Source organism: Grammomys surdaster, unplaced genomic scaffold, assembly GCF_004785775.1.
Source record: "Grammomys surdaster isolate TR1022 unplaced genomic scaffold, NIH_TR_1.0 125323, whole genome shotgun sequence".
In the NCBI taxonomy this organism is placed as follows: Eukaryota; Metazoa; Chordata; class Mammalia; order Rodentia; family Muridae; genus Grammomys; species Grammomys surdaster.
In genome coordinates, this window is record NW_021620200.1 from 596 (window position 1) to 8,733 (window position 8,138).

Genomic DNA, 8,138 nt, shown 5'->3' on the forward strand with positions numbered 1-8,138 from the left:
CAACATGTTCTATAGTGCTTTTCTGCTGGAATCTAGCAACTTACTTGAACTTTCCATGTGAAACCATATAGATACATGGCTGGATGGTACAACTGTTTCTGCATTAAACCAAACACACTTCCTAACTGAAATGTCACATGTAACATGATTTAGGTGTTTTCAACTCTGTTTTACTTGCCTTTAGCTCTGGAAGTAAGAATACACTGCAATTCACGTATTTTTACAATAGCTTTGTTCAATACGTTCTATAGTACTTTTCTGCTGGAATCTAGCAACTTACTTGAACATTTAGTATGAAACCATGAAAGATACATGGCCAGATGGTAAAACTGTTTCTCCTTTAACCCAAACACACTTCCTAACTGAAATGTCACATGTAATATGACTTAGTTGTTTTCAGCTCTGTTGTACTTGCCTTTAGCTCTGGAAATAAGAATACACTGCAATTCGCGTATAATTACATTAGCTTTTTTCAATACGTTCTATAGTGCTTTTCTGCTGTAATCTAGCAACTTACTTGGACATTCCATGTGAAACAATGAAAGATACATGGCTGGATGGTACAAGTGTTTCTGCTTTAAATCAAACACACTGCCTAAGTGAAATGTCATATGTAACACGATTTTGGTGTTTCAGCTGTGTTGTACTTGCCTTTTGCTCTGGAAATAAGACTACAGAGCAATGCGTGTATCTTTACATTAGGTTTGTTCAATACATTCTATAGTAATTTTCTGCTGGAATCTAGCAACTTACTAGGACATTAAATATCATACAATGAAAGATACATGGCCGGGTGTTAAAAGTGTTTCTGTTTTAAACCAAACACACTTACTAACTGAAATGTCACATGTAACATGATTTAGGTGTTTTCAGCTGTGTTCTACTTGCCTTTAGCTCTGAAAGTAAGAATACACTGCAATGTGTGTATCTTTACATTAGGTTTGTTCAATACGTTCTCTAGTGATTTTCTCCTGGAATCTAGCAACTTACTTGGACATTACATATAAAACAATGAAAGGTACATGGCCGGGTGTTAAAAGTGTTTCTGCTTTAAACCAAACACACTTCCTAACTGAAATGTCACATGTAACATGATTTAGGTGTTTTCAGCTCTGTCCTACTTTCCTTTAGCTCAGGAAGTATGAATATACTGCAATGTGTGTATTTTTACATTAGGTTTGTTCAATAAGTTATATAGTGTTTTTACTGATGGAGTCTAACAACTTACTTGGACATTCCATATGAAACAATGAAAGATACATGGCCGGGTGTTAATAGGGTTTCTGCTATAAAATAAAAAAACTTCCTAACTGAAGTGTCCCAAGTAACATGATTTAGTTGTTTTCAGCTCTGTTGTACTTGCCTTTAGCTCTGGAAGTAAGAATGGGCTGAGTTGCTCATATCTTTACATTAGGGTTGTTCAACAAGTTCTATAGTGCTTTTCTGCTGGAATCTACCAATGTACTTGGACTTTCCATATGAAACAATGAAGGATACACGACCAGGTGGTACAAGTGTTTCTGCTGTAAACCAAACACACTTCCTAACTGATATGTCACATGTAACATGATTTCGGTGTTTTCAGCTCTATTGTACTTGCCTTTAGCTCTGCATGTAACAATGTGCTGAATTGCTGGTATCTTTACAATATGGTTGTTTAATATATTCTACAGTGCTCTTCTGCTGGAATTTAGCTACTTACTTGGACATTCCATATGAAACAATGTAAGATACATGGCAGGGTGGTACAAGTTTTTCTACTGTAAACCAAACACACTTCCTAACGGAAATGTCACATGTGATATGATTTAAATGTTTTCAGCTCTGTTGTACTTGCCTTTAGCTCTGCAAGTAAGAATCGACTGAAATGCGTTTATCTTTACACTAGGGTTGTTCAGTACATTCTAAAGTGCTTTTCTGCTGGAATCTAGTAACTTAATTAGACATTCCATATGAAACAATGAAAGGTACATGACCCTGTGGTATAAGTGTTTCTGATGTAAACCAAACACACTTCCTAACTGAAATGTCATATGTAACTTGATTTAGGTGTTTTCAGCTCGGTTGTACTGCCTTTAGTTCTCGAAGTAAGAATGTGCTGAATGGCACATATATTTACATATATTTACATTAGGGTTGTTCAATAAGTTCTATACTGCTTCTCTGCTGGAATCTAGCAGCTTACTTGGACATTCCATACGAAACAATGAAGGATACATGGCCGGGTTTTACAAGTGTTTCTGCTGTAAACCAAACACACTTCCTAACTGAAATGTCACATGTAACATGACTTAGGTATTTTCAGCTCTATTGTACTTGCCTTTAGCTCTGCAAGTAACAGTGTGGTGAATTGCCAGTATCTTCACAATACGGTTGTTTAATATATTCTATAGTGCTCTTCTGCTGGAATCTAACAACTTACTTGGACATTCCATATGAAACAATGAAATATACATGGCTGGGTGGTACAAGTGTTTCTGCGGTAAACCAAACACACTTCCTAACTGAAATGTCACATATAAGATGATTTATGTATTTTCAGCTCTGTTGTATTTTCCTTTAGCACTGGAAGTAATTATGTGCTGAATTGCGTGTATCTTTACATTAGGCTTGTTCAATACATTCAATAGTGCTCTTCTGCTGGAATCTAGCAAATTACTTGGACATTCAAAGTGAAACAATGAATGATACATGGCCGGTGGTACAAGAAATTCTGCTTTAAACCAAACACACTTCCTAACTGAAATGTCACATGTAACATGATTTAGGTGTTTTCAGATATGTTGTACTTGTCTTTAGCTTTGGAAGTAAGAATGCACAGAATTGCTCATATATTTATATTATGGTTATACAATAAGTTCTATAGTGCTTTTCTGCTGGATTCTAGAAGCTTACTTAGACATTTATATGAAACAATGAAAGATACATAGCCCTGTGAGACAAGTGTTTCTGCAGTAAACAAAACACACTTCATATCTGAAATGTCACATGTGATATGATTTAAATTTTTTTGAGCTCTGTTGTACTTGCGTTTAGCTCTGCAAGTCATAATCTGCTGAATTGCTTGTATGTTTACACTATGGTTGTTCAATACATTCTATAGTGCTTTTCTGCTGGAATCTAGCAACTTACTTGGGCATTCCAAATGAAACAATGAAAGATACATGTCTGGGTGTTACAAGTGTTTCTGCTGTAAACCAAGCACACTTCCTTACTGAAATGTCACATGTAACATGATTTAGGTGTTTTCAACTCTGTTTTACTTGCCTTTAGCTCTGGAAGTAAGAATGTACTGAATGGCACATATATTTACATTTGGGTTGTTCAATAAGTTCTATACTGCTTTTCTACTGGAATCTAACAGCTTACTTGGACATTACATATCAAACAATGAAAGATACATGTCTGGGTGTTACAAGTGTTTCTGCTGTAAACCAAACACACTTCCTAACTTAAATGTCGCCTCTAACATGATTGAGGTGTTTTCATCTCTGTTTTACTTGCCTTTATCTCTCCAGGTAAGAATGTGCTGAATGGCCCATATCTTTATAATAGGGTTGTTCAACACATTCTATAGTGATTTCTGCTGGAATCTAGCACCTTATTTGGACTTTTCATATGAAACAATGAAAGATAAATGGCAGGGTGGTACAAGTGTTTCTGCTGTAAACCAAACACACTTCCTTACTGAAATGTCACATGTAACATGATTTAGGTGTTTTCAGCTCTGTTGTACTTGCCTTTAGCTCTGGAAGTAAGAATGTGCAGAATTGTGCATATCTTTACATTAGGGTTGTTCAACACGTTCTATAGTGCTTTTCTGCTGGAATCTAGCAACTTACTTGGACATTCCATATGAAACAATGAAAGATACATGGCCTTGTGGTACAAGAGATTCTGCTTTAAACCAAACACACTTCCTAACTGAAATGTTACATGCAACATGTTTTAAGTGTTTTCAGCTCTGTTGTACTTGCCATTAGCTCTGGAAGTAAGAATGTACTAATTGCGCGAATCTTTACATTAGGTTTTTTCAATATGTTCTAATGTGCTTTTCTGCTGGAATCTAGCAATGTACTTGGACATTCCATATGAAACAATGAAAGATACATGGTCCAGTGGTACAGTGTTTCTGCCATAAACCAAACACACTTCGTAACTGAAATGTCACATATAACATGATTTAGGTTTTTTCAGTTTTGTTGTACTTGCCTTTATCTCTAGAAGTAATTATGTGCTGAATTGCGGGTATCTTTACATTAGGGTTGTTCAATACATTCTATAGTGCTTTTCTCCTGGAATCTAGCAACTTACTTGAACATTCCATATGAAACAATGAAGGATACATGGCCAGGTTGTACAAGTGTTTCTGCTTTATACAATACACACTTCTTAACTGAAATGTCACATATAACATGATTTAGGTGTTTTCAGATCTATTGTACTTGCCTTTAGCTCTGGAAGTAAGAATGTGCTGAATTGTGCATATCTTTACGTTTGGGTTGTTCAACACCTTCTATAGTGCTTTTCTGCTGGAATCTAGCAACTTATTTGGACATTTCTTTTGAAACAATGAAAGATACATAGCTGGGTGGTACAAGTGTTTCTGCTGTAAACCAAAAACACTTCCTAACTGAAATGATAAAAGCAATATGATTTAAGTGTTTCCAGCTCTTTTTTTCTTGCCTTTAGCTCTGCAAGTAAGAATGTGCAGAATCGCACATATCATTACATTAGGGTTCTTCAATATGTTCTATAGTTCTTGTCTGCTAGAATCTAGCAACTTACTTGGACATTCCATTTGAAACAATGAAAGATACATGGCCGGGTGGTACAAAAGATTCTGCTTTAAACCAAACTCACTTCCTAACTGAAATGTCCCATGTAACATGATCTAGGTGTTTTCAGCTCTGTTGTACTTGCCTTTAGCTCTGGATGTATGAATGTGCTAATTGCACAAATCTTTATATTAGGTTTTTTCAGTATGTTCTAATGTGCTTTTCTGCTGGAATCTAGCAATGTACTTGGGCATTCCATATGAAACAATGAAAGATACATGGCCGGTTGGTATATGTGTTTCTGCTGTAAACCAAATGCACTTCCTAACTGAAATGTCACATGTAACATCATTTAGGTGTTTTCCTCTCTTGTACTTGCCTTTAGCTCTGAAAGTAAGAATGTGCTGAATTGCGTGTATCTTTACATTAGGGTTGTTCAATATGTTCTATAGTGCCTTTCTGCTTGAATCTAGCAGCTTACTTGGACATTCCATATGAAACAATGAAAGATACAAGGCCGGGTGGTACAAGTGTTTCTGCTGATATCCAAACACACTTCGTAACTGAAATGTCACATATAACATGATTTAGGTGTTTCCAGCTCTGGTGTACTTGCCTTTAGCTCTGCAAGTAAGAATGTGTTGAATTGTGTGTATCTTTACATTAGGGTTGTTCAATACATTCTATAGTGCTTTTCTGCTGGAATCTACCAACTTACTTGGACATTCCTAATGAAACAATGAAAGATACATGGCTGGGTGAGACAAAAGATTCTGCTTTAAACCAAACACACTTCCCAACTGAAATGTCACATGTAACATGATTTAGGTGTTTTCAGCTCTGTTGTACTTGCCTTTAGCTATAGAAGTAAGAATGTGCTGAATTGCGCATATCTTTACATTAGGGTTGTTCAACACGTTCTCTATTTATTTTCTGCTGGAATCTAGCAACTTACTTGGACATTCCATATGAAACAATTCAAGATACATGGCTGGGTGGTACAAGAGATTCTGCTTTAAACCAAACACACTTCCTAACTGAAATGATACATTCAACATGATTTAAGTGTTTTCAGCTCTGTTGTTCTTGCCTTTAGCTCTGCAAGTAAGAATATGCAGAATTGCACATATCATTACATTAGGGTTCTTCAATACGTTTTATAGTTCTTTTCTGCTGGAATCTAGCAACTTACTTGGACATTCCATATGAAACAATTCAAGATACATGGCTGGGTGGTACAAGAGATTCTGCTTTAAACCAAACACACTTCCTAACTGAAATGTCACATGTAACATGATTTAGGTGTTTTCCGCTCTGTTGTACTTGCCTTTAGCTCTGCAAGTATAAATATGCTGAATTGCATGTATCTTTACATTAGGGTTGTTCAATAAGTTCTATAGTGCTTTTCTGCTGGAATCTAGCAATGTACTTCGACATTCCATATGAAACAATGAAAGATACAAGGCCGCGTGGTCCAAGTGTTTCTGCTTTATACAATACACACTTCCTAACTGAAATGTCACATGTAACATGATTCAGGTGTTTTCAGCTCTGTTGTACTTGCCTTTTGCTCTGGAAGTAAGAATATGCTGAATTGCGTGTATCTTTACATTAAGGTTGTTCAATACGTTCTATAGTGCTTTTCTGCTGGAATCTAGCAACTTACTTGGACATTCCTTATGAAACAATGAAAGATACATGGCCGGATGGTACATGTGTTTCTGCCTTAAACGAAACACACCACCTAACTGAAATGTCACTTGTAACGTGATTTATGTGTTTTCAGCTCTTTTGTACTTGCCTTTAGCTCTGGAAGTACAAATGTGCTGCAATGAGGGTATCTTTACAGTAGATTTGTTCAAGATGTTCTATAGTGCTTTTCTGCTGGAATCTAGCTACTTACTTAGACATTCTATATAAAACTATGAAATATACATGGCGGGGTGTTACAAGTGATTATGCTTTAAACCAAACACATGTCCTATCTGAAATGTCACATGTAAAGTGAATTCTGTGTTTCCAGCTCTATTTCTATTTGCCTTTAACTCTGGAAGAATTTTGTGTTCTCTTTTTCACATCTTTACCTTAGGATTTTTCAGTATGCTTTATGGTGCCTTTCTGTTTGAATCTAGCAATTTACGTGGACATTCTACATAAAACAATGAAAGATACATGTCCGTGTGGTACAAGTGTTTATGCATTATACCAAGCACATTACCTAACTCAAATGTCACATGTAACATGAATTCAGTGTTTCCAGCTGTATTGTAGATGTCATTAGCTCTGACAGTAGGATTGGGTTGCATTTCGGGTATATTTACAGTAGGTGTTTTCAGTGCATTTTCTGGTGCTTTTCTGCTGGAATCTAGCAATTCACTTGTACATTCAATATAAAACGATGAAAAATACATGGCCAGGTGGTACAAGTGTTTATGCTTTAACCAAACACACATCCTAACTAACATGTCACATGTCATGTGAAATCAGTGGTTTAAGCTGTACTGTAGTTTCCTTTAGCTCTGGAAGTAGGAACAGATTGCATTTCGCGTATCTTTACAATATGTCTTTTCAGTATGTTGTATGTTGCTTTTCTGTTGGACTCTTGCAACTTACTTGGAAATTCTCTATAAAACAATGAAAGATACATGGCTAGCTTGTACAAATGTTTCTGCTTTAAACCTAACTCATGTTCAAAGTGAAATGTCATATGTAACATGAATTCTGTGTTTTCAGCTGTATTGTAGATGCCTTTAGCTCTGGAAGTAAGAATGTGTTGCATTTCGAGTATCTTTACCTTAGGTTCTTACAGTAGGTTTTATGGTGCCTTTCTGTTTGAATCTAGCAACATACTTGGACAATTTATATAAAACAATGAAAGGTACATGGCTGGGAGGTACAAGTGTTTATGCTTTACACCAAGCACACGTCCTAACTGACATGTCATATGTAACGTGAACTCTGTGTTTTCAGCTGTGTTGTAGTTGCATTTAGCTCTGGAAGTAGAATTGGATTACATTTCACATATCTTTACAGTAGGTGTTTTCAGTACGTTGTATGGTGCTTTTCTGCTGGAATCTAGCAACTTATTTGGACATTCTATATAAAACAATGAAAGATACATTTCACCTATCTTTATAGTATGATTTTTCAATAGTTTGCTTTCCTACTGGAATCTAGCAACTACTTGGACATTCTACATAAAACAATGAAATATACATTGGCTGGTGGTACAAGGGTTTATGGTTTACACCAAACACACGTCCTAACTCAAATATCACAGGTAATTTTCATTCAGTGTTTTTAGTTGTATTGTAGTTGCCTTTGTTCCTGGATATGTGAATGTGTTGCATTTCATATATC